Source organism: Triturus cristatus, chromosome 7 (genome assembly GCF_964204655.1).
Source record: "Triturus cristatus chromosome 7, aTriCri1.1, whole genome shotgun sequence".
Taxonomy (NCBI): domain Eukaryota; kingdom Metazoa; phylum Chordata; class Amphibia; order Caudata; family Salamandridae; genus Triturus; species Triturus cristatus.
Window position 1 is genome coordinate 1,367,951,145 of NC_140590.1, and position 26,697 is coordinate 1,367,977,841.

Below are 26,697 nucleotides of genomic sequence, written 5' to 3' on the forward strand. Positions count from 1 at the left end.
AACCCTAACTTGGAGTTGAGTTCTTTAATATACCAACCAATCAGTGATATATACAGATAGGTGTTTGACAGCGAAATCAAACACCCTAACGTCTAAGGCAACAATAAAAGGAACAGTAGACACAAAGCCGTATCTGTTTAAGACTTCAGTGCCCTATATGAATGCTACGAGGCAATATAATAAAGGCTGTGTCACTGAGACTTTTGCCTGCTGCCTGCACCACAAAGTGTAACACTTTAGTTCGCAGTTTGAAAAGAAATAAAACAAACTGAGCATTTCAATGCAGCGACTATGCCCACATTTCGTCTGTCCCTGAGATTTTGCCATAAAAGTCCCGAAGACTTTGTTCAGTGGGAAAACGATCTGCCAGTCTCCGCCGCGGCAGAAGGGGAGTGGTTTTCCGTTCACACTTAGTTCTCAAGTTAAATACCTGCACAAGCCGTGGAGTGTCTTTCCAACCCAGCACAGGCTCCCTGCAGCACGCCGCTGACTGGCAGCTGAACCACAATTTGCTTTAGGAAGTCCTCATTTTTTCCCACAACCTTTGAACGGTAACTTCAAATGATCTGTTGCGATGCCCCGTCATCCCTCGTCTTCGCTTCTAGATTTGAAACGAGACGTCTTTCATTTATTTTGAGGTGAATAGCATTTCTTTTTTACTTTTTATCCCCTAAGGAACACGCGCAGGAGCGACATTGCTGACAGCGGTACCAAGAGCGCTCCGCGGTGCCGGTTCGGTCTACAGCTCCAGGAACCTCTGGGCCTTGCCAAGGTGAGTGGGGAATAAGGGTGCAGGGAGTGAATGGAATGGGGTCCCCCATCTATTGGAATAAAAATCAGCTTGGCTGGCATAGGGCTCTTTGGAGGGACTGCAGCTCAAGTGGCCACGTGCTCTAGCATTACTGTCACATGACAGATATTACTCTCAGCCGCACAAACCCTGCCAAGATTGCAATGCATGGCCCAGATTGGGGAGAGAGTCCAAAAGACAGCGTCCCCTGGTGAGTCATGACGCCTGCAGTATGTGATGGAGGTGAAGGAGGAATAAAACAAGAGAAGCAAGTCTAAAGAGTTACCACACCCTGCCTGACACTCTGGGATTATTTCTGTTTGTTTCAAATACATTTTAATTGTGAACTGCTGGATTGAATTTTGTTACTTTCATTGGCTTGTGGGAGGTGAGGGAGGAGAATCATGCTGGGGTGTTATAGTCTGGTTTGGGGAGCTAGTATGTGCGAATGGGTTGTGTTGCATGGGGTTGACAGTACTGGGTGGGTTGAAATAGCATTGTGCTAGATTGCATTGGGTTGGATTGCTTTGGGGCACGTTTTCATTTGGATTGCAATGGGGTGGTTTGGACTATTTTGTAATGGGTTCGATTTTTTTCATTGGGTTTGATTGTGATGATATAGGTATGGGTTAGAATGTCTTGAGTGGGCTGCATTCTCTTGGATTGGGTTGAGTTGTCTTGATGTAGGTTAGATTATCTAGGGTAGTTTGTGGTAGTGTAGGTTTGGCTGCCTTCAGTGAGGGGGTGATTTATATTTGAAGTGGGTTGGAGTTTTTACGGTGGCTTCGATTTTATTGAGCTGCATGGTGGATTGTGCCAATTTTTTTCATTCAAAAACATAATTAAATTATTTTTACAAAACTTAATAGGAAATGTAGAGGTAGCTAAATCTTTTGAGTCTACACAAATGTGCCTGCCTTAGTTACTAGACCAAAACGGTGTTTTGTTGTACATGAGAGATATTGAAATCCTGTGGGTAGCAAAAATTTTATTAACCTAAAAAATATGCTGAACAATTTATTGATACATTATTTTATGGGAATACACAGCTACATGACCCTTACTAAAAGTTGTGAACAGCTGAAAAGGGGACCTTATCAGTGAAACGAAAAATATTACCACATACAGATTGGCAAGCTGATTGGTGATTATCGTAGTGCAGATGTTATTGGAAGAGCATGTGCCAAAAAAGTGATGATATTTTCCAATGGCGTGGCCATTCGTCAGGTGAAATGCGTACACTACATTTCAGGTTCTTTGATTCCGTTCCAATTTAACGCAGCATTCATAGCTGCATGCTCAGGGCCCACCTTTGTGCCATCTCCCCCCAGAGCATCCTTCCTCACCATTCCTTGCCTAACTCTATACTCCCGTGGAAATCACCGTGCACGCTTTTAGAGCAGGAGCTCTCAATTCATGTTCATTGAGCACTGTTCAGTTGTGAGGGCATGGCTCACATTTTCCAGGAGAACTAACCACACAGGGGCACTCACTGGTGTTTTTCCTGCAAACCTTTGAGTCCCAGTGCTCCTAGCGCCCCATCAGGGATTTGCTGCTCTTCTCACTGTTGCATCACATAACCCTGCTGTGCCGGATCTCTCAGATTATGTTGTACTTGCATAGTGGGATTGCTCATTACAGTATTATCTGACATTGGTGTGGTTTCTGCTTCTGTTAGTGGGTCTTCGGATGATGGGCTCTAGGGAGAGTTCCATTACTTTAGTGTCTGATTCTTGGGACGGAAGCTGCAGGCAGCAGAATCCAGCGCTAGTGTGGTGACATGTTGAAGGAGTCTCTGCTCCTTACCTATCAGTGCTCAGCTCTCTGGAGTTGGCCGGTGGTAGATCTCAGTTGATTGGTGCCTAGTTGGCAGGTGACAGATCTTTCCGTCCTTATCTGGCTGGGGTGGTGGGAACTCCCCAATCCTCATCATGTACTTAGTTCTTGATTGGCTCTAGTCCTAAGGTGTTCGGTACTTGACTCTTGGGAGCTGACACATTTCTAGCCAGTACATTTTTCATATCGCAGGTGGGTAGTGTTGGATTGACAGTAGGTGGGGACATATATGGTCAGTACAGTGCCCAAGAGCTAATCTAACGAGAGACAGGGAAGTCACGATTCCTAATGTCCTTCAGAGACATTTTAAGGCATGGATAAAGAGTGCAACTACCCAGGGCCCCGCCTTCCTAGGGGCTCCAATGAAAGTGATTTTTACTCTATTGTGCTTCTGTCTGTTTCTCTATCTCAGTCTTTCAATATGATTTCGATATTGTTTGGTATTATGGGGCTTGTATTAGCAAATCATGGCTAATAAAAATAAAAATTGCTCTAAACAGGGGCCCCCAAAAACATTAAAATGACACTGATAGCCTTAACTCCAGAAACTTATATAACGTCACCACACGCTTTCTTTGAGTGACCGGTATGGTTCTGTGTCATTAGGTGCACTGTGCTGCAGACCAAATGTTTTCAGTTGTTCAGTCAATTTTAATATAGTGATTTTTTTCCAGCTAGTTCAAAGGAAGAGAACCAATACTACAATTCCCAGAATGCATCCAATCGTCAACTAGAATATATGGACCCTGTTAACGTAGAATCATCTGGTATCCTAATGCTGTCCCCGTATAGTATGCCGATCCCATATCATGTATGAACTTTGGCGTAGTTATTTGTCAAACAGTTTCCTTTCATCTGAAAACTGCCAGTCAAGACGCTTATGGCTGTTTATTTTGTCACAACCAAAAGCCATTTAGTCGAGGAATTTGTTTCGTCAGTCAAAACCACAGCAAACTCTATCCTTGTAAGTCTGGTAGCTGGTACAGATCTTTTAAATGGGGTATTGTGGACTGACAAACCCATGGCTACGCAGGATATGCGAAAGGTTGGAGGTGAGATGCCCTTTATGGCAGGAAGACGGTGGCTGCTGGGCTGGGAGAGAAATACGGCGGCTGCTATTTCAGGCAGCGTTCAGCAGGCTGCAGGATGTCAATGAAATAAGAGCAAGACGTGTGCTTGATGTACTGCAACTATTAAAACAGTAAAAAATGAAAAGCAATGCTGAAAAATATCATAGGAAGTTAATGACTCTAAAAATCATAACTGCATTCGAGTGAGACTGCTTTTGAAATTTTTTTTGACATTTTCGACGTATGCCACGATAACTTATTTCTTAAACTACTTGCTTTTCTGAGAGGCTATATTCTAGGTTAGCGTCTTAATTTATGCGCCTTTCACATAATGGTCAAGAAACATATTCTCCGCACTCACATTTCTGGTGATTAAAAAAAAAAAAGTGTTATGAAGGAGAAAAAAAAAAGAAAATACAGCACCCACTGCAGCGCGCTGCAGGAAAGGAACATTCCTCTTAACCACCGAAGACATAATATTTTTTCAGCTTCTGCAGCTTCTGGCTACGATTGTTACAGTCAGACTTTATGGGCTCTGTTGAAAACAAATGTGAAGGCAGTGCCACAGCCCAGCCTGTGTCCAGGCCTTTTAGTCGCTGTCTTGGGTTAATAGGAGTGTGGTAATTGATCCCCCAGGTTTTTAGCAGTGGTTTTAAGGAATTCAAGGAGACTCTTTGTTTCTCTTTTTTTCGGAAGAAAGTGTCCAACAGAGCTGTCTTTGTTAGCACTGAAACCCAGCTGGTCCTGCCATTGGGGGAGAGTCGTACATTTGACTCGCAGTAGGTGAGGTGGCCTTTGAGCAGACAGCATGTAGGCATTCGAGTCATTAAACGGAGTGTCCATCACTGCCTCTAGCAGCTTGACTGCCTTATTCCAGGCAAGGAGCCATGGAGCTGTTCAAGTAGAGTCCGCTACAAATACATCTGTTCTAATACGATTTTTTTTGTTTTAGAAGTCCGCAATAAAGTCAATTCCTACAAATGTGGGTACAAGTGCATTCAGTTAATGGAGCAGAGAGGGCATGCTTTACACAGCACAACACTGCTGTTAAGGACCTTTGCCCCGTCCCCTTTAGTGGCTGAGTATTGGTGATTCTTGAATTGTAAGATTTTAATTAATCATGCAATAAATAATTATTATTATTAGTGGCAACATGTCCCTCCCACAATGACACCTCTCCCCTAAGGTTGGTATCTCCTCACTGTCCTTGCATTTCACCTCAGGTTTGCAACAAGCATCTCTCCCAGCATCACCCTCTATACTGATAGTGCAAACCATCACGTGCAAGCTTCAAGTTCCTGTCCTAGGGCCATATGTATCAAAGGGTTTTACCCATTCTGTCTCTATGGGAAAATGTGTTCGTACATATCGCCCTTAGTCCACATCGCAGGCAGGCATCCCCTCAATCCTACAAGATCCAGGCTGCCTCTTCTCCACACACCCAGTCACATAGACTGATAGCACTTCCTTGTCTCACCTCTTAACAGAGCTCGCCACCTTCTGCCTCTACCATTGCCACTCTCGAGGGTTAGCATCACCTTCCATGCCCCCGTAACTGCCCCATGTAGAAACTGCACCCCACACCCCTTCATAAACTCCAGTCTGGGATCCCCACAGTGCTCCACAGGTACATCCACAGACAGCCTCACTTTACCCTGTGGCACAGTGACTACCACCCTCCTCTAGCTAACCCAGTCAAGCTTCACCTTTTCATTCTCACCATGCCCTCTCTATGATTCAGGCAGACGTTCTTCCAGTCTTTAACCTGACTGTTAGAATGTGCTTACGCCTGCATTGGCTCAAGTTCCATTGCCCCCAAGGATTGCACCGACTTTCAATGGTCAATGCAGCTCTTGGAATAAAGGTCCGACTAAGCCCACCTTGATGCACTGGTTACACCAGTTTTCAAAAGGATCCGTCTCTGGAGGAGTCAACAGCTGACTTTAACAACACTCTCCACATCTGTTAGTCAGATGTTCACTGATCCCCAACATGTGGCACAGATCATCACTAGTAATGAGGTATGGGCTATGCCCTATTAAACTGGTAGGTGCAGGGCAGGAGAAATCCTGCCAATTGGTTATCGACTGCGGATTGTTATCAACATTGATGTAGATTAATGTAAATTATTTCCGTAGACAGTTTCACAATTTTTAGGTTTTGATTGACAGAGCAGCTGTGTGCAAGGCATACTGATACAATTTATTAAAATATACATTGTAATACTCCCACATCATGCTATTGGCTCTTTGGTGTATTATGCTGCCTTCCAGGGAGTGCTTCTGTTGGAATGAAAAAGAGATTATTATACATATGAAAAACGCTCAATCCTCTTGCTTTTTATCACATTCAATTATGTTTTTCCTATAGGCATTCCGTATAGAAATCTATATCCATTCTGTACAGAAAGCAGTTCGTTGTTACTTTTGTCCCCAGGATTGGCAAAACCAATCTGGCAGATTGTAATATAATACCAGCAATTCTTAATTCATTGCATATAAACAGCAAGATAATTTGTACACATTTGCAATACTCTCACATAATACAATCAGTACAAACATGTAATGTTACTTGTTATCACAAGCAACGCGTTTACAAACTTCCTGTTGAATTTTGTAGATCAATGTTGTGCCGCCATGAAACCACTGGCAATAAGTACCCTTGAATTGTATTCACACAATGCTTTATACCTTTCAAATTACGAAACACCAATACTTGAAGTGGTCCTTAAATGGACAAGGCAGGGGCAATGGCGTAAAAGTGTGTAGTTGGCAATTATTTGCTCTCTAGAAAGGCCCATGCATTTTAGAAAGTGGCAGAGGGAACATCACGATAGTCAATTTTTCTTAGTACATCTGGGTTATTGACTCAATATGTACATTTATACATATTTCAATACACACTGTATTAATGCATTTTGACTCCTAATAAGCACCATAGGGTTATTCTTCAAGATTGTGACCTAGCCATCTTTCTATTTTTCACAATGACTGACCATTTTGGGTATTTCACTCTTTTTAAAGAACTGGAAATCAAATTAGACTTTGGTTGGGGCATCCTGGGCGTTTGATTTCAGAGACTTTGAATACTGTTACCCTTTTCTGTATGGTTCTATGCTTATTTGGTTTTACGGGAAGCTCTGCTGATCAGGTACTGTGGATAGCCAAAGTGATCCACCAGTGGCCACTTTGCAGAGAATCATGTGGAAAAGCAAAATCCTCCAGATAGAGTAGAAGTGGCACAGACCTTCAGTTGTCCCTGTCTCTACCAGAACAGATGGCATGCTTAGCACAACACAGCACTTGAGTAAAAAAAGAGTTCACCTGTCTCTTGTGGAGCAAGGCCTTAAAACCAGGTTCTTCCCTGGTTGACAAATTGCCATCATTCATTGCCACTGAATATTGAGACACAGACTCAGCATTACCCACTTCCACTTTAGCAAGGTCACCAAATGTAGCAAGTCTTGTGTCGGAGGATTACTAAATAGTTGGGAGTATGTTACTATACGAGCACCTACGGGGATCTGGCATAAATCAGGAGGTAAGAAACCGAACAAGGAAATGTGCAGGCGGTTTAACAAATCAGAGGTATGACACTGCTTGTCTAAAGTGGCCACAATACAGAGTTGACTAACAATCTGGAGGCTGGTAACCATTGTGGATTACCACCTATTAGAGGTTATTCACGAACACGAGCACCTTAAATGTGATTAACAATGACAGGTTAAATATACAGCGATGGCGGATGCTCTGGAAACTAATTCACATTAAAAGAACAGTCCTCTTTGTTGACTTGTCAATGGCGGCCCACAATCCAATGGAAATGGACTATGTTAGATTTAAAGACTTATATGGTGTTGCCCCTTAATTTTACCCACATTGAAACAGGCACGTATGCCGAAACACATCTGTCTGGTAGTATATCATATGGTTGAAATCTGTTGAGTGCTCCACTTCCTCCTTGTGGGGTTTTGTTTGCAAGATATTTACACGATTACCACAATCATGATGGAGACACCCATTCACCCATTCTGCAACAGTGTTCAGCATCAAAGTGTCCTGGGGTGGGCACCCCGGGACATAGCAGGAGCTGGCCCTGGGGGATGGCAGTCAACAGGGCCATGTATCGCTCCAGGAGGGTGGCCACATGGGCCCCCTCCTTTCTTGTTCAAGGGCTGCCCGGGGAGGTGTTAGCCCCCGGAGCCCTATGTGGCCCCTTTCCCATTCTTGAAAAAAATATTTGGCCCCAGGGAGGTGGTGATCCCCAGGGCTATGGGGTGGGCCCCACTAGCTGTAATTTATGTACAGGGAGGTGATGGTCCCAGGGGCTTGGGGGGTCCACACGCCCCCCTTCACTGTTTCTTTAGCCCCAGGGAGTTGGTGGTCCTCCGAGATTATAGAGCCTCAGGAGAGGGGCCACATGTGCCCCCTACTTTTTTATAAATAAAGCCCTGGGAGGTTGTGATCCCTGGGGCTCCAAGAGCCTCGGGAGAGGGGCCCTATGTGCCTCCTCCTTTATTTGAAGAAAGCCCCTGGGACCTGGCCCACCTGGGGGCTTTTCCAAAACATGCAGGGGAGCCCACGCTTGTTTTTGTTTTTCAATTTTCACCAGATTTGTGGATCCGCCCTGATTTTCGGCAGACCGGGGTGCATATGGGGCCCCAACACGAGAGCTAAGTGGTCAGGGTATTCCTGCCATGCCCCCTTTTCTTTTTATTTAACCTTCTTTCAGGGACTCGGCCAAGTCCCAAGATGGCTGCCAACACTTCCTGGTTGTGTTTTGGCAGGCAATCAGATCTCAGGACAAGGTGAGGATGGTTTGTGAAGCCTTCTCGTCCTTAGATTTACAAATTAGAATTTCTTTTAATAAGTCAAAAATGACTAAATGGATTTACACCAAATAACAACACGCAGTGCATTGCCAATAGGTCTTGCCTTTGGAACCTTATAAGTAATTCGCCATGCAGCACATTATCCTGGGTGGTACAACATCTACTGTTACTTCACTTGCCAAAAACGTCCTGCTGGACACTAGCATGAGAGTCCAGCGAAAAGAAAAATATGTGAAAATGTATGTATCAAAAATTGCCACATGAAACAAGTGGAAACGATGAGGCACCAGCAATCAGCTTAATTATGAAAGTGAAAACTCATTGAATCAGCGGATGAGTGTTACAACCGAGCTGGTATCCTTTTTATTAGGTAAGAAGTGGGGTCTTCATACTGTAGACATGGAGACATCTGCTGAAACCCTTGCATTCCCCATTTAAATCACTCAACAAGCTCATTCACCACAACACCTAGGGGCTGATTCCAATGTCGTTTGGAAACTGTTCCCAATGAATCAGTCTCGGAATCGTTTCCGAACAAATTGTGTCTTGCTAGTCCGAACGACCGGTTACGATGCTACTGAACATCGTTCGGTCAGACTCGCATTGACTTCAATGGGGGTCTGTGTTCCGAATGATAACACAGGCTCCCATTGAAAAAAGGGGTGGTTGGGGAAAACCTTGCACCCATGGTGCCTGCCACATTGTGCATGGTTGGGAAGAGGGGCCCCTTGGGTACCCCCACGGGTCCCATTCGTACACCTCCGGCTGAAGGGGGACCTGCAACGGGCCCCCAAAGACAGATTCCTACAGCCGTTTCGTGTCGAGCAAACCAAATTGGAACGGCTGTCCGTATCAGTCATCGTAATTACTCATCTGGAAACCGTGTCTATAGAACTGTAAGAATCAGCTCTGAAAGACTCGGGCAATCCGAATACCTTTCAGAACTGATTCAGACTGCTCGAATGGTTTCTGGGCATCGTAATCGGTCGTTGGAATATTTGTACAATTCGTTCAGAAACAAGGGTTCTGAATCGGATTCTGCAAAACCGAATCCCATTCAAAGCCTTTCCGAATGACACCGGAATCGGTCCCCTAGTGTTCCCTACTGAGCACCCTGAATGGCCAAATCACTTCCTTCTTTTCAGCCTGTTAATTCTTAAATGCATGATGACAAGGGGACAGGTAAGATTCTTCCTGTTTCTCTTGCTATGTCAGTGCAGTAGTTTGCGAGCATCTTGAGTTGCTACAGGTGAGCAACGGCAGCCATTAAAAAATAAGCCAGCAGAGCAGCCCTGGCACTACCCCGCCCCCTCCTCCAATGTCCGGGCCATGGCTTAGCAAGAGAAACAGGAAGAATCTTATCTGCCTGCTTCTCATCATGCATCTAAGAATTAACAGGCTGACAGAAGAAATGTTACAAAATGAAACAAACTTGCTGAGTAACCAAGAGTGGCTCAGTGAGCCAGCCTGCCTCAGATGCCTCTGGAAAGTTAGACAGGAATTAGCAGAACAGATTTGCTTTGACCTACATATGATCTCTAAGAACAAAGGAGATACAGGGGCCCCAGCTCCACCCACCTCCTCCTCCAACCCCCTCCTCCAATGGCCGTGGTTGAAGAGCCCGAGTGGCAAAAACGGAGGAGCAGAGCGGCCTCTAGGAACTGCAGACTACTTTTGGCTCTGAATTTCCCTGCTCCCATAAAAGTGCTCAGTGAGGCTGGTGCCTGTTTTTTTTTTTTCTCAAACAAAAAAATATATGGAGCTGTTAGTGCTCCGATCCGTAGAAGGTGGGCTTCTTGAGCTGCTGCAGGGTGTGAGCATCTTGAAGGGCAGCCATTAAGAAAAGCAGCGCTGTGTGCCAGCCAGTGGCAAGGAGAGGGCAGTAAGAAAAAGCTGTGCAGTTTAAGAAAACATATGTCTCATATCGAAAAGATCCATGTAGCAGGGGAAGTTGCCAGGGCGGGAACTAAACACCCACAAGACGGGGCAAATGTGTACGATAGACCAACAAAAACTATGAAATTAGTAAAGGCAGACCAAGCAACCTATCAAAAGAGGTGGGCATGTTGTGGGTGTGTTCAAAGGCCACAGACGGAATACTGCATGTGTGCTGCCTCTAGGCTCGACCTAAAAAGCACTCTTTCTGGACCAAGAGTTTTCTGCCAAATTTACCGTAATTCCGCCCAGTGGTTTGGGCTTTGATCATGTTCAAAATCCCAATGGGAATAAACATGGGAAACACACTTTCTTTGGCCCCCCCTTTTTCTCAGCCCCACTTGACAGAACACCCTGGAACTTTCAATGTCCAACAAGAATTACCGGCGCACTTTAAAAAAAATAAATTCATGGATATTCGTCAAGTGGTGCCAAAATTATAGGCAAGTCAAAAAACACTTTTCCTATGGAAACATGGTCCTAACTATAAATACTAGTAAGTATTATATATATATATATATATATATATATATATATATATATATATATATATATATATATTCACTGAAAAAACCATAGGTTTCACACATGTTATAGTTAGCGGAAATTTTACTGATAAAAAACCAATGAAATTCCCCCGTTATAGTTACTGCAGGCAACTATAACTCACGCGACCGCAATCCTCTGCTGATGCTAATACTGTATTTAGACACTTATTTGCCCATGTCTTCTTCCATACATTTTTAGCTATACATATATTACAAATATTTTTTTTTCATAAAGACACATATGTCATCAGCAGAAGATTGCGGTCGCGTGAGTTATAGTTGCCTGCAGTAACTATAACGGGGGAATTTCATTGGTTTTTTATCAGTAAAATTTCCGCTAACTATAACATGTGTGAAACCTATGGTTTTTTCAGTGAATTTGCAAGGTTTTTTAAATGCTAATTCCTAACTATAACGTGTGTGAAACCTATGGTTTTTTCAGTGAATTTGTACGGTTTTTTAATTGCTAAGTTACTTTACGCCATTCGTGGCGTGCGCGCCCACTTAACGCAGTTCGTTCTATGTGCGCACGGTGCGCTTCGCGCACCGTGCGTGCACAGTGAGCACGCGGTGCGCTTCGCGCACCGCGCGCCCACTTTACGCAGTTAGTGCCACGCACGCACGGTGGGCACGCGGTGCGCTACGCGCACCGCGTGCCCACGTTACGCTAGATGGGCCATGTACGCACGATGCGCTTCGCGCACCGTGCGCACATGGAGGACATATGATGCACTTCGTTTTGAAAGGTAATATTTTAATTTTTCGTATATTTTATAAGCCATGCACAAATGGTGCCCTTCGGGCACCATTTGCACACGGGGTGGAGAGAGTGTGGATAATTTTTTTTTTTCTTTATTTTTTAAAAATTTTTTAGTTTATCTCAGCTGTGTTAAGCCATGCACAATTGGTGGCCTTCGGCCAACAATTGCACACGGGGTGGAGAGAGTGTGGATGATTTTTTTTTTTTAATAATTTTGTGCCGTACGCGTACGGTAAGCGTAATCGGCGAAATTACCGAAAAAATAAAAATTCCGTTTTTGGCCTTGGGGGATCTTTGGGGACTCCCTCAACATGCCTATGTGTGTGGGAGCTGTCTAAACAGCCCCTTTACATGTTTTTGGGCTTTAAATTTTAAAAATCACTCTCAGTGCGAGAGAGAAAATGGCGGCCGCCGCTTCCTGGTTTCGGCCGATTCGAATGTTTACTAAGATCTAATGGCCAATCAGAATCGCGCTCGCGCACGCCACCGTACGCGTACGGTAAGCGTACCGTAAGCGCACCGTAAGCTGGCTCAGATATATATATTGATTTAAAGGCTATTTTCTCAGAATCTACTGAACAGATTTACACCAAACCTACAAAAGGCACTTCCTTGACCTGGGGACTACCTCTCTGCCAAATTTCATTAAATTCTGTTCAGCCGTTCGGGCTGTAGCCCTGTCTAAAGGTCCTATGGAAAAATGCATGGGAAAAACGCGTTTTGGGACCCCCCTTTTATCTCAGCCCCCGCTTAACGAATCCCCCCGAGACTTTCAGGGTAGGAGCGGAGCGTAGCGCCCCACCTATTTTGAAAAATTTGCGAGGATTCGTCGACCGGCGCAAAAGTTATTCAAAATAGAATGTTGCGGATTTCCTATGGAAACGTGGTCCTAACTATAACTACCTACTGGCGACCGCCAGTAGGTAATATATATAGTATAATATTAACCTTGAAATCCCACTTCACAAAATTAGAGCGACTGTTTGAACGAGAGATATGAAAATGGTGGGAGGCGACCTCTTTGCAAAACTACATAGAGGTGCAGCACATACCACGCGGTCTCCGCATATATTCCATTCCAGCTTATGAAAATCCGGACTCTAAACTCCCTGATGAATGGTCAATATATACAACGGATGTTTTAGTGGGAATGCTAAAGATTTTAATAAAATTTAAGTGGAGCGACCGTGAGAAGTGTTTGAAGGAAATAGCAGAGTTGGAAACAATAATCATGCAGGATCAAGATGCCACCTTAATAGAAGAGCTTAGAGAAGCAATGAAAGCACGTCTTTTTGCTTATGAAGAAAAAATAAAAAAACGCAAACATTCCAAGTTCAATAGGGCTGCCCAAGACTACGAACAAGGCAAAATACTTACTTTTGCCCGAAAATTTGACGCACCGCGCAAATCCTTACATAGTAATGTAAATCGCAGAACAGTGGACCCCAAAGAAACCTCAGAGTCAGATGTCACCACGGACTATGAACAGTCTGGTGATGATAATATGGATCCACAGGCAACCCTCCCCAGCAGCTCCCATTTTTACAAGAAATTTCAATTAATGAGGCAGTCTCGGCAGCGGGGAGGAAGAGGCAGACCCCCAGAACAGAAACGTCCACAAGCAAATCAAGAAAAACAAGACAGGGGCAGCAACAAGTGGAAATCAGGGAATCGCCTCGCAAACAAGGAGCAAAAGAGGTGTGAGAAAGTAACCTCCCCTGTTGACCTCACAATAATGAATCTGACTAAGAGGAAATTGACGAAAAATGAAGAAACAGCTTTGAAGAAAGCATTGACATTCTGCCCTACACAAGGCTTCGAGTACACTCAAGCACGGATAGACTTATACTTATTCACATGGAAAATCAAACTCCTTGAATACTTCAAAATAAGAGGACCACAAGGACAGAGTACGAGTGAACACAAAATAACTATAGACAATCCATCCACAGACAATCTTACGGGTGAAGATCTTCAAGTATTACAAGCCTTTGACAGTCAAACGGTCCTTGAAGATACTGAGGATGGTACTGTCTCTATCCCTGCCATTGAAGGATTTGGCATTACGCAAAGAACAGTAAAGACTGGCTTTAAGCCTAAATCAACTTTCATTCCACCAATGAGCTTAGACACCATTGACGTGTTTGAGGAAACATTCATCAAAGATTTAATGAAAATGCGACAACAAAAATTTGGGAAAAAGAATGACAAAACCAGGAACCTGATGATGGATCAAAAAAGATAATTAGCAAACATTGAGAAAGACCCACTTATAGTTTGCAAACCATCCGATAAGGGAGGAAATATAGTCCTTATGACAACGGAATTTTATTGTAAGGAAGCTTTGAGACAGCTATCAGATGTTAATTGTTATACAAAAATCTACAGGGACGAATTCAACAACAGCATACAAGAAAACCATCTACTTATTCAGAAATGGCTTGACAAGGCCATGCTTTGCATTGCCGAATTCAATCTTTTGCAATGTCCACACACGGTTTTGTCCACATTCTACCATCTTCCAAAAATTCATAAGGACTCAAAGAAACCTCCTGGTCGTCCCATAATATCTTCAAAAGGTTGTCTAACGGAATCTATATCACAATATATTGACATTTTCTTATCAGAATATGTCAAATTACTACCTTCATATATTCGTGATACAAAAGATTTGATAAGAGCCATTTCTAACATATCATGGGAAACAGATATGCTAATGATTGTATTAGATGTGACAAGTCTATACAGTTGCATTAGTCATGACAATGGTGTAAGAGCACTCAGGTATTTTCCGAAAAGCAGATCCTTCAAATGTACTCAACGCAATGAGATGTTGATAGAGTTTTTAACTTCCTGCCTAACAAACAACATTTTCCTCTTCAAAAAACAGCTCTACTGACAGACCCTAGGCCCAGCAATGGGCACCTGCTTCGCCCCCAGTACGCAAACTTGTTCGTGGGCTGGTGGGAGAAGCAGGTGGCCTGGGCTGAATGTAACAACTGCTGGGTCTCATATGTAGTAGGCTGGTACAGGTACATCGACGACCTTTTCATTCTCTGGAAGGGCTCTCGCGCACAAACAGAAGCATACATCAGAGAACTCAATACCAACACAGTTAACCTTCACTTTAGTGGGCCCATCATTGCAACTGAAGTCAATTTCCTTGACATAAAAGTCTTCATACGAGATGGGTCAATTTGCACTGCACTCTTTAGAAAAACAACGGCAGGCAATTCGATCTTAGAGGCCCATAGTAATCATCCCAAATTTCAGCATCCCCTATGGGGAACTTCTAAGACTGAGGAGAAATTGAACTAACAAGAGTGATTTTCAAGAGGCAGCTAAGGAGTCCATAGATAGATTTGTCATAAGAGTATACGCCCCCACACTACTAGAGAAAACCTTAAGCAGGGTAGAGAAAATCCCGCGGCATACCCTTCTCAAAGATAAACAACACCTTACTAGTAGGGAAGAAGATACACCGAGATTTATTACGACCTTTTCGAGTGACTCCAATGACATTAGAGCAATAATTTCACGCAACTGGAACATTCTCAGATCCGATGCCATAATAGGCAAAAGTCTTGGCGAGCGCCCACAAATAACTTACAGGCGTGGCCGGTCCCTCAAAGATATCGTAGTGCATAGTCACTTTGAAGGGATCTCACAGAATCCTAGAATCGGAAACCTCACAGGATTCTTTCCATGTTCGAAGTGCAAGGCATGCAAACATAGTCCTAAAACCCTCTCGTATGAAATTCCCGGCAGGAAAGAAAGTCAGACCATCAACAAATTTTTAACATGTACCACCCCATTTTGTATTTATTGTCTCGTATGTCCCTGTAGAAAGATTTACATTGGGAGCACGATACATCCAACTAAACTCAGAGTTTTGGAACACGCTAGAGCCATTAAAAAATGTGATTTTTCATATCCTGTCACAAGACATTTTGCTCAGTTCCATCAGAGTGGCAGAAAACTTCTAAGGTTTTTCTGTATAGATCATGTACCATGTACGAAAGAGGAGGCAACAGAGAGCTGAAATCACAGAGGTTAGAGTCCCGTTACATAGTGGATTTGCAAGCCAAAGCCCCTTGGGGATTGAATACAGAGGAAGAGCTAGCAATCCACTTGGGATAAGCTCAAAACCTTCGATTAACCAAGTTATTAAGCAATAAAGTGAGATTGATGGGCTGTAATAATTCTGTTTCCCGATGGATGAGAGAAATTAGATTAATGTGATTTCCTTTAGAAGTTGATTTAAGGTTAAGTCGTGTTGAAAATATGAAGCACTAAATCTACTCTGAATGCATTTGAGTTTACATAATGTAGTCTTCAGATAAATTTGGACTTAATGTGAAGTACTGTTGCCCATCCAGGGCTTAATCACATAATGTAGTCTTCAGATTGATTTGGACTAAATGTGAAGTACTGTTGCCCATCCAGGTTTCTATTATGTAGTAAATGCTGTGAGACTGTCCGCAGTGCATTTTCTGTCTCATCACAGCTTTCACTAAAATTCCTAACAATGAATTGGTTTTTTCATGACAAATATGTCTGAGACAACAATAATTTAATTTCAGGATACAGTGATGATAAACAAATCATTTAGTCCTTTTATATATAAATAATTCTTCTTATCCTTAACAAATTATTCTTTTTTTTAATTGTAATTTCTAATGCAATGGCATGTTACCGTAAAGTGTTTGTGTCATGCTCATGCCTGCACAGAATAATGAGTTGGCAATATGATTATAAATATTTATGTACTCATAGAGAGCTAAATCATACAGTGATTGAGACTACAATTCATATGTATAGGAATTGGTAATATAGATTGATTGTTTAATAGTGATTAATTGCTCATCCAGAGCTAAACAAAGTCGTACAATTTCTATAAATTTATATCACATGGCATACTTCATGTAAAACTCTATTTGCAATGTCAACTGAAATACCACTGACAAGATGGCGCTAAACATTGTGAGATTATATTTGTCCTTCACTTATGTTTATGCTGATAGAAGGAGTATTGTAGATTTGCGCTGTCTTGTTTCTATGTTTATGCATGAATTTAAAATGCATCGTACCCCGTTCCTGCTTTGCAGTGGAAAAAGGTGCAATGCCGAAACGCGTCCTGTCCCACTTGATTTTCAGTAAAAAATAAAGTAACTGTATTTATACTATTTACACCTTGGAAGCTGTGTGCGGTTGTCTTGTTTCTTGGAGAGACAAGTTGGGAGCTGATATATATATATATATACATATATATATATATATATATATATATATATATATATATCTCAAAGCTCCTGAATGTCCACAGGCAGAAGCGCTCTCCAGCGTCTCACACAATGTCATTGTTCAGGTAAGGTATGGATTCGTCTCCCAATGAGATTGCAGTTCTCTTGTTGACCATTAAAAAGCCTGACGCATTTCTGAGCTGATAGCTCGTCTTCAGAGGTTTCGACAAAAGGTTTGTGTGCGTGACACGCCCATACATACTTATGTTTTCCCTCCAATGGGCTACACAGCTGTGTTTGTGCGCAATGTTCTCTGGGCCTTGTAGTCCGTGTCACGAAAATTAATCCTGGATGGATATACAATAATTCAAAACTGTCATTAAAAGCCCTGAATGGGCCTCGGAAGCTTGTCCTCACACATAATCCCACAGGGCGCTGGTTCCTTTGTGTGGCTCAGAAAGATCTCGGGCCCCAGGACCCCCGAACATCTTGGGTGGTGCGCTTTTTACGGCTGGGCTGCCGTATGTAATCTCAAAGCTCCTGAATGCCCACAGGCAGAAGCGCACTCTCCAGCGTCTCGCACAATGGCGTTGTTCAGGAATGGTAGGGATTCGTCTCCCGATGAGATTGCAGTTCTCTTGTCGACCGTTAAAAAGCCTGACGTGTTTCTGAGCTGATAGCTCGTCTTCAGAGGGTTCGACACAAGGATTGTGTGCATGACACGCCCGTAAATACATATGTTTGCCCTCCAATGGGCTACACAGCTGTGTTTGTGTGCAATGTTCTCTGGGCCTTGTAGTCCGTGTCACATATATATATATATATATTTTTTTTTTACCTACTGGCGGTCATCAGTAGGTAGTTATAGTTAGGACCTAATTTCTATTATTAAGTTGTTTTTCAGTTGCCTATATCTTTGGAGCCAGTTGATGACTCTTCACAAACTGTTCCCAAAAAATTCAACATTCACGTCAGCTGCTGTCTGGAAAGTTTTGGGGTGGTACGTCAAGTGGGATCCGAGAAAAAGGGAGGGTCCTAAAACGTGTTTCCCCATGTTAATTCCCATAGGACCTTTGAACAGCCCGAGCCGCAGGATGGAATGACACCCATTTTGGCAGAACGCTAGATTTTGTTCAGCAGATCATGCTTTTTGTGATTTGGTGTAAATCCGTTCAGTAGTTTTAGAGAAATTTACCAATAAACAAATGTGTATATATTGGGATGCTGATCCCCTGCGGATCCACCCGCGTGAGATCCTCAGATCCACGCGCCAAACTAAAGTACTGAGTAGCTGGCCGGAACCTGAGAGAAAAGTTGAGGCCACCATTTTGTTTATCAGCTCGGCACATCGGTGAAAATGGAAACTTAAAAGTGACATAAGGGGTCAGGATAGAGGTATCCTTATCCCATAGACCAGATGGTTCGGTCCCTAAAGGTACAGTTCAGTACAGAAAAGGACCACTAATGGGCAAAACAATGTTGATTTTTTTATGCCGAAAAACAGATCAGCGGATTCCCAATGGGTCTCTGCGTGACACCCAATGTAAATCTGCAATGGATCCACGAATCCACAGCCCACTGAACAAAAAAATGACACACACAAACAACCCTGTGTGTGGTTGGTAGTAGAGGTGCGGGCTTGTGTGAAAGTGGGGATTGGCAGTTGGGCCTGGCCCACAGCCAGGCCCTGCGAACAACCCCCTGCTGTACACGGCTGAAAGCCATTCAGGGCTAGGTGGCCAGGCCCTGCGGCAAAGTGCCTGCTGCTTTAAAAAAAGTCATAGAAATTCACTGAAAAAACTAAGTCTACGGGAACTTTATATATAGGAATCAGCATTTAAAAAACCTTAGAAATTCACTGAAAAAACAAAGGGACGTTATAGTTAGATTGATGTTTTACTCACACAAAATCATAGAAATTCAGCTGTTATAGTTACACTTATAGGGACAGATCGATGAAACTATCTTGCGTCTGTAAACGGTGTGAATCGCAAAATTCAGCCGTTTGTGAATGCAAAATGGCCTTTCCTTATGTATCAAATTTGGCATTCGTTAATTTAAGTAATGACATTTTTTTGTGATTACCTAAATTGGGAATGCAAATAGGGAATCGCAATTAGCGAATCCCCCATGCACATGTCAGTAGCCTATCCAAAATGCGAACTGCGCATGCTAACTTAGAAAAATTTAGAAAACTGCATTTTTCAAAGTGCTATGTAGCGCACACAGGCCCCTAGTGCATGCGTGTGCTTTACATGTGCCAACAACAAAAAAACATTCTCTTCCACGAGAACACTCTTATTTATACATCACTCTATTCATCTTATTGTAGGGAAACATTCGTACACCCCTCAGCTCGCTCTTTATCTATACACTGAATCCTGATTGATTAAAAATGTCTACCTTAATTTGTCAAAAACAATAAAAATACAATTCATAAAAATATATTTTATACCCCAATATAGGAAAATTCCGGCTTACACTTCAAAATTTGCATAAAACAATGTGCATAAGATATATCATCACAATACATTAAAAACAATAGTAAAATGGTATTAAGAATGATATCCTATTTAGTTGTGTCTGAATTGCACAGATTTCTCAATTTTCATCTATTAAACACATTTTTGTTTGCCACGGACATAAGGAAAAAAACTTAATAGAACTAATTACTCTCTGATTTTGATACATCAAATAAAAACACACATTTATGTCAAAAATGATAATCAATTACAAAAAATATCAGCTTATGTATCATGCAAGAGTACCAAAATGTCAAATATTCTATCACACAGAGACGTAGACACAGCGTTTTGGTGGGTTATAGTTGATTGACACTAACTTCTTCAGGACAAAGTGATAAGATCAATCCGATTTTCTTCGGAACAACGATAAGAAAACACATATCACTATATGAACCATAAGAGTAGTCACAGTTACATCAACTGACTCAGTGTGTACATTCATGATAATGTTTTTTTTTTGGTTAAATAATCTCCATTAATGGGACATCATTCGAGGGATAATGAATGGAGAGAGAATGAGAGATATGAGTGTACAAACTGAGCTACACAATAAGTATATAAAACAGTGATGAATGGAATGCTTGATTTAATCTCAGCCACTAGTAATCACTCTGGGCCACACCCCAATCCATAACTATTTTGCACACCCTGCTACCTCACTTTGGACCCAGCTTTATACAAATCTGTCTTGACCCTGCTCCAATAGGAACAGTCCTGCCCGAACTGCAAAGCCAGGTCCTCCCTGATACAGAACAATATGATTTGATTTGTGAATTTATAAAGCGCACGATTGCCCATGGGCGTCTTGGCGCTGATTAGATGAGAAAAAAAACGAAGATTCTACCGAGACTAAGTTCTAACAGGAGACAAACAGCCAGGTTTTTACCTCTTCCCTGAATGAAAGCAGAGACGGGCTATTTTTGATCGAAATAGGGAGAAGATTCCAAGCCCTAGCTGCATGCAGCAAAAAGCTTTCCCTCCCCCCACCTGACTCGCTTATATTTCGGCACCTGAATCAGTTTTGCTTGGCTGTGTCTCAAATTCCTGGATGGCTCATATAGTTTCAAATGAGTTTTTAAAAACTGAGATCCCATCCCATGGAGGGCTTTATAGGCCAGACACACAGACTTAAATGTTATTATTTTTGCCATTGGGAGCCAATATAGGCTTCCTAATCTGTGTGCAACAGGCTCAAATCTGGTAATGTCCAGCACCAGCCCAGCTGCTGCATTTTGTAGGCGTTGCAGTTTTGCTAGGTGCTGGGTCTGTATCCGGGCATATAATGCATTCCCATAATCTAGCCTAGACAAGGCCAGTGCTGTTACTACCATTTTACAGGAATCATGGGAATGAACGGCAGAAGTTTCTTTATCATTTTAAGAATATACTATCAACCCTGGACAGGTTTGCCCTAGTTATGGGCTCACCAGTCGGGTACAGAAAGGTCCAAGTGACACAGTGTGCACGAGACCCACATCTAGGCATACCTATCCCACTTAGGCCAACACAATAAGTTTACAAAATAAAGATGAATGGAATGCTTGAATTAATATCCGCCACTGGTAATCACATGGGCTGCATCCCAATCCATCATTATTTTATCGGTTGATACCTAGTGCTGAACGGGAAGAAGACGGGGGAACTGACTTCCTGTGGCAGATACCGATATCCCTCACCTTGACAGTTCTCTTTTTTTAAGCTGAATATAGGAAGTCAGGCAACAGAGACAGGGGCATTCCCATATCACTTTCCTCTGAGAACCAAGAACCTGAAGTTACACAAACAGGACGTGCTCCCTTTCAAAGTAATTGGGCGATAGACCATGTGGGGCAGAGCTTATGAAAAACAGATGTAATTCTTCAAGCTTTGGGATGTGGAAGTGAGGAGTTTTAGCAAAGAATACCCCGAAGTGGAGGGATTGGGCTCAAAAGACAACGCTGGTGTCGAGAAAATCCAGAAGCTGTCGGTAGACCAGGAGTACCTAGGGGCGCTGGAGCCACCAGAACTGAAGACCTCGAGGCCACCGGACGACTCCACTAGGAAGCCCGAGACCACTGACAAAACGAAGCGCCCCGCCATGCTCCAGGAGGAGCATGGCTACCCAGGTACGCAAATAACTGGGGTGATGCGAGAGGGCAAATGGAGATGGAAGGAGGGTGGAGAATCAGAAAGTAAAATCCAGGGAAATGATGTGATTACATTTGTATCTCTCGCACTGTATAGGACTCTTATAACTAAAACTGAGACACAGGGAAAGCTTGCTATTCTTTTCTTTTGCTCCACACAACTCTCCAGAGGTGTAAAGAGAGGAATGACTGCAATAAAAAGCACCTGAATTCCTTTGTGATAATTCTCCCTATCTTTAGTGAAGTAACTGTAGATGGTAATACAGTACATAATAAGACTCAAAACTTACCAGTGGCATCTCCCCCTCTATTGAGGCGCACATCCACGTCTTGTTATCCCTGCTGTCCTGCACCTAAGGAAGAAGAAGAGAAGGAGAAAAGATAACTATACCAAAATTAACTGCCATCCTATTTCGCATACATAAAAAGACATTACATCTTCCGTCTGCTGTCTCACGTGTCTTATATCGCACTCTTACAACCCATCATGCCACCTCAGTTTGGACTCAGCTATATACAAATATGTCTTGACCCTGCTCCAATCAGAACAGTCCAGCCCGACCTGCCAAGCCAGGTCCTCCCTGAACTGGAACACAAACAACGCAGGACTGGTTTTGCCTTAGTTATGGGCTCATCAGCCAGGTACAGCTTAGTTCCAGTGACACAGTGTGCATCAGATCCATGTCTGGGCATACCCGTCCTACTTAGGGTGACACAATAAGTATACAAAACGTAATTAATGGAATGCTTGAATTCATCTCAGCCACTGGTAATCACTTGGGCTGCATCCCAATCCATTTTTACTTTGCACACCATGCCACCTCAGTTTGGGCCCAGCTATATGCAAATCAGTCTTGACCCTTCAACAGAACCAGTCCAACTCGAACTACCAAGCCAGATCCTCCTTGAATCTAAACACAAGCAACACAGGACAGGTTTCATCCTCGCTATTGGCTCATCTGTCAGGTACAGCTTGGTTACAGTGACACAGTATGTATGGAACCCAGGTCTGGGTATACCTGTCCCACTTAGGGCGACACAATAAGTATATAAAACAGTGATGAATGGAATGCTTGAATTAAACTCAGCCACTAGTAATCACTCAGGCCTCATCCCACTCCATTGTTACTTTGAACACCATGCACCTCAGTTTGGGCCCAGCTATATACAAATCAGCTTGACCCTGCTCCAACAGTCCAGCCCGAACAGCCAAGCCAGATCCTCCTTGAACCGAAACACAAGCAACCCAGGACTGGGTATGCCCTAATTATGGGCACATCAGCCAGGTACAGCTTGGTTCCAGTGACAAACTGTGTCTGCTGGCCAGTCTTTGCTGCCACTGGAATCAAGCTATCCTGGCTGAAGAGGGGTGAAACCCCGAAACCGGTCCTAGGATGCTTGTTTCCAGTCCAGGGAGGACCTAGCTTGGCAGTTCGGGCTGGACTGTTCCCATGAGGCACAGGGTCAAGACTGATTTGCATATGGCTGGGTTCAAAATGGAATGGCATGGTGAGCAAAAAAACTATGGATTTAGGCCCAGATCTCTGTACTGGGGTGAATGTTTGACATTGTTCTGCATTCTGTCCTTCAACTGTTGATTATGCAGTCTTTGACAGTGTCATAATTTAATTAATTATTGACTCACAAGATGCAAGCCTTGAGTGGGCCATGATGCCCCTCCCCTCTCAGCAATGATATTAAACATTATATTATTCTCTCAAGATCTGCATGTATAGGTCATGCCATCCTGCTTTGCGCGCATAGTAGTTACAAACAAAAATATTTAACCAGAACCAGGATACCAGGGATGAAATCCATCCATTAAGATAAACCCACAATAAATTGGGCCTCTTTAAGAAGTCTTTTTTCTCTATCAAGTCAGTATCCATTCATTGATTGATCCAACAATACACCAGCCACCCGTCCTGCTTTCCAACACTGTGTGCCTCCCTGCTTGTCTGCCCGCCTGTCTTTCATTCTACCCAAGATGCTGAAAGTAAGTCTTTTGGAGTCTCGCCTTGATTCAATCAGTTCAAATGACGGTCTGGCAGCTGCGTCCCATTAACCAAGTATTAGTTACCCATGAATTCAGCCAGATCTGCCTTTTCATTTCGAGATCACTTCCTGGACCCAAACATACCGTCTGCTGCTGCAGCAAATGGAATAAAGAGAGCTCTATGCACACTTGGAAAAAACACACCATGCTGATGTCTTATATATCACCGTCTGCACGTGCAGCAATCAGATCAATGCACGGTTTGTGCTTTTTAAGAGAACCATCACATTGTGAACGTTCCAGTAATTCATAAAATCATCAGCGGTTCTTGCCTGTGGCTTCAGGTTCTGCTAATCTAAATAGCTAGCACGCACATATTTTGTTGCAGCAAAACCTACACATCTTGTAGCTTTTTGCCCCATCCTCGGAAGTTATGAGCAAGCTGTTAAAAGTAAGATGCCATTTCAGGAAAGGACCTTATTGTCTTTGCAGGTCCCGCCGTTTTGTTCATAAAAGAGCGCTGGTGGCTTAAGACTGGTAATAAAACCAAAGCGCGGCCCTACCTTAAAGAACCAACAATAAATCCCTCTTCCGTGCATTCTTTCCAGTATCCAGGGTGACAGAACCTGGCCAAAAGCGCACTTCATAAAACAATTAGTTGTAAAATCTTTGTAAATTCCCTGGGCCTGTTTCCATACATTGCACTGCTACCCTTATAACTTTTCAGCAACAATTTGTGGATACGTGCATTGCACTTGTGTATGTGCATCTTTGCAACACACTTTAGACCAGAGGTCTTCAAACTTTTGGATGCCGAGACCCCTCTGTCAACATTTTGAGGCGTAAGGACCCCCTCCTGACAAAAATTTACAAGCCTGTAGGCAGGGCTACTGGAATTATGAGGCAGGTGAGGACCAAATTACGCAACAGGCTTGACTAAATTGTGTGGGAAGAAAATGTACATGAGGTTATGTGATGCCACGTATTTTGGGATACCATTGCTTCATTATTTTGACATTTTTTACACACAGTAACACTGAGGAAAGATTTCACCCAAACAGTACCCGTTTATAACCAAAATACAGCAATTATCATCAGAAAGATTTCTAGTCAACCTTCGTGAAGGGCCTTCCACTCTGCTGGAATACGTGCTGCCACATTACATTAGAAACTCACCTGGCCCTGGACAGGAGAAGCAGGGGTTCCTTAAAACCCTGGCGGTTTTGTGCAGAGTTAAGCAGTTTACCCATGCAGCTTTCCTCTCACCCCCTCCCTTCCATCCCTTTCTCCTCTCCTAACCCCAGATCCCTCTCTCAGGGCCATTTTCTTTCACCCCTTTTTACAACTTCTGAACTCTCCCCATTCAACCTCTCACTTCACCTTTAATCACCTCTTGACATTCTGTCTTTTCACTGCCCTCATCTCTAGCAGTCTCTCACATTTATCTCATGGCCTCTCTGGTCCTGTCACCTCTCGTGCCCCTCAGCACTTCTCATTCACCTCGTCTCTCCATTCAAATTTTTGTCTAATTGTATCTTACACCTGTCCAGTCACCCATTCATCTTTCACATCTCCCCTTTGTTCTAACAGAAGCCCTCACCTTTGGCTCACACTCACTTCTTGCATGTCCACACTTCTCTTCGGCAATTCAAATTTCTCCTCATCCCTGACCTCTTTAATCAAATTCTCTCACTCCCTTGCTGTCCTCTCTCATCCTCTCATCTCTCCTCACCAAGCATATGGGTCGGACCCATATGCTCTTCTTGGCATGTGCCACTCTGCTTATTGTTCCCTAATTCAAGAAGGCATGAGTTGTCTGTCTCGCTGTTTTGATGCAGGCCGCGCAGTTATGGAACGTGCACCCTCCTTTGCTTCGCTCCACCAAGAATCTATTATCCTTTAGGAAGATATAAAAACCTTTCTCTATGCTCTGTAGGTTACCCCATTTGACTGGTTCTCCTTCTGTGTGTTTCTCATTTGCCTTCAGGCAGCAGATGGTTATTAGACCCAGCACATCTTTTGGTAACAGTAGCGCACTACAAATGTAAATAATAATAATAGGCAGAAGCAGGGGAGTCACTAGACCAGAACTTCGGTGGGGGGGGGGGCAGGGGGCTAACACTCCTAGCCAGGGCTGGTCCTAACACTAGTCTCACCCGGTGCAACAGTCTTTTTTGATGCCCCACCCCCATTTCCTCCTTCTCCATGAATTCCTTCACTGCCACTCACCAACAATGCACCTCATCTCTTTATAGCATCTTTCTGACAAATATTTCATTTTTTTATAGTGCTACTCATAGTTGACTCACACTCATTTCTGTGATCTGGTAAATATTCTTTGTAGCAGGCACATTAACCCTCTGCACTGTGTGGGTGACGAGTGCCCATGTGAGTGCACGGTGAGCGATGCAACAGTGTGAAAGTAGGGCAAGAGGAGTGACTGCAGGGTGAGTGAGGTGGCGTATGAATTTACATGTGGATGCAAGTTCAGAATGGGATGAATGAATGTATGATTACTGATGGGCTTGTTTGAGTGAGTTGCATATTGAGCAGTGAGGGGGACAGGTGAGTGAAGTGTTACATGAGTGCAGGATGAGTAGTGTACTCGTGTGACTGCAGGGTGAGGTATAGGGTGAACAGAGCAAGTGCATTGTGAGTGCAGAGTGATCACTGTGAGTGCGGGGTGAGCGGGTGAATGGTGTGAGTGCATGGTGATCAGTGTGAGTGCATTGTGATCGCTGTGAGTGCAGGGTGAGCGTGAAAGTGAAGGGCGAGAATGAGGATTGAGTTGTCTGAATGCAGGGTGCATTCCCAGACCCATGAAGTAACTCAGCATGTTATTGACGGCGGCGTAGAGTTTAAGATCTAAGTTAAACTATTGCGGCATTAATCGGGGATCGAGGGTGAAGGAAATAAATAATGTGCTGATCCTGCAACAAACTTACAATTCTATGGTTAGGGTTGCCAGCAGATTATTTTGATGGCCCAGTCGGTACAAAAAAAAGCAGTCACCTAAATCTGTATTTTCAGCACTTAT

At 43.3% G+C, this 26,697-nt stretch overlaps 1 protein-coding gene across 6 annotated transcripts in view; it reads left to right on the forward strand.

Annotated features, from left to right (window-relative positions):
• Positions 1–402: 402 nt before the first annotated feature.
• Positions 403–26,697, forward strand: part of MATN4 (matrilin 4) — a 170,224-nt gene continuing 143,929 nt past the window's right edge. For all 6 annotated transcript variants that reach the window (XM_085619077.1, XM_085619078.1, XM_085619079.1 and 3 more), the window contains exons 1-2: positions 403–551; positions 676–772. The gene's annotated coding sequence lies outside the window, so the exon portion shown is untranslated. The remainder of the gene's footprint in view (positions 552–675; positions 773–26,697) is intronic.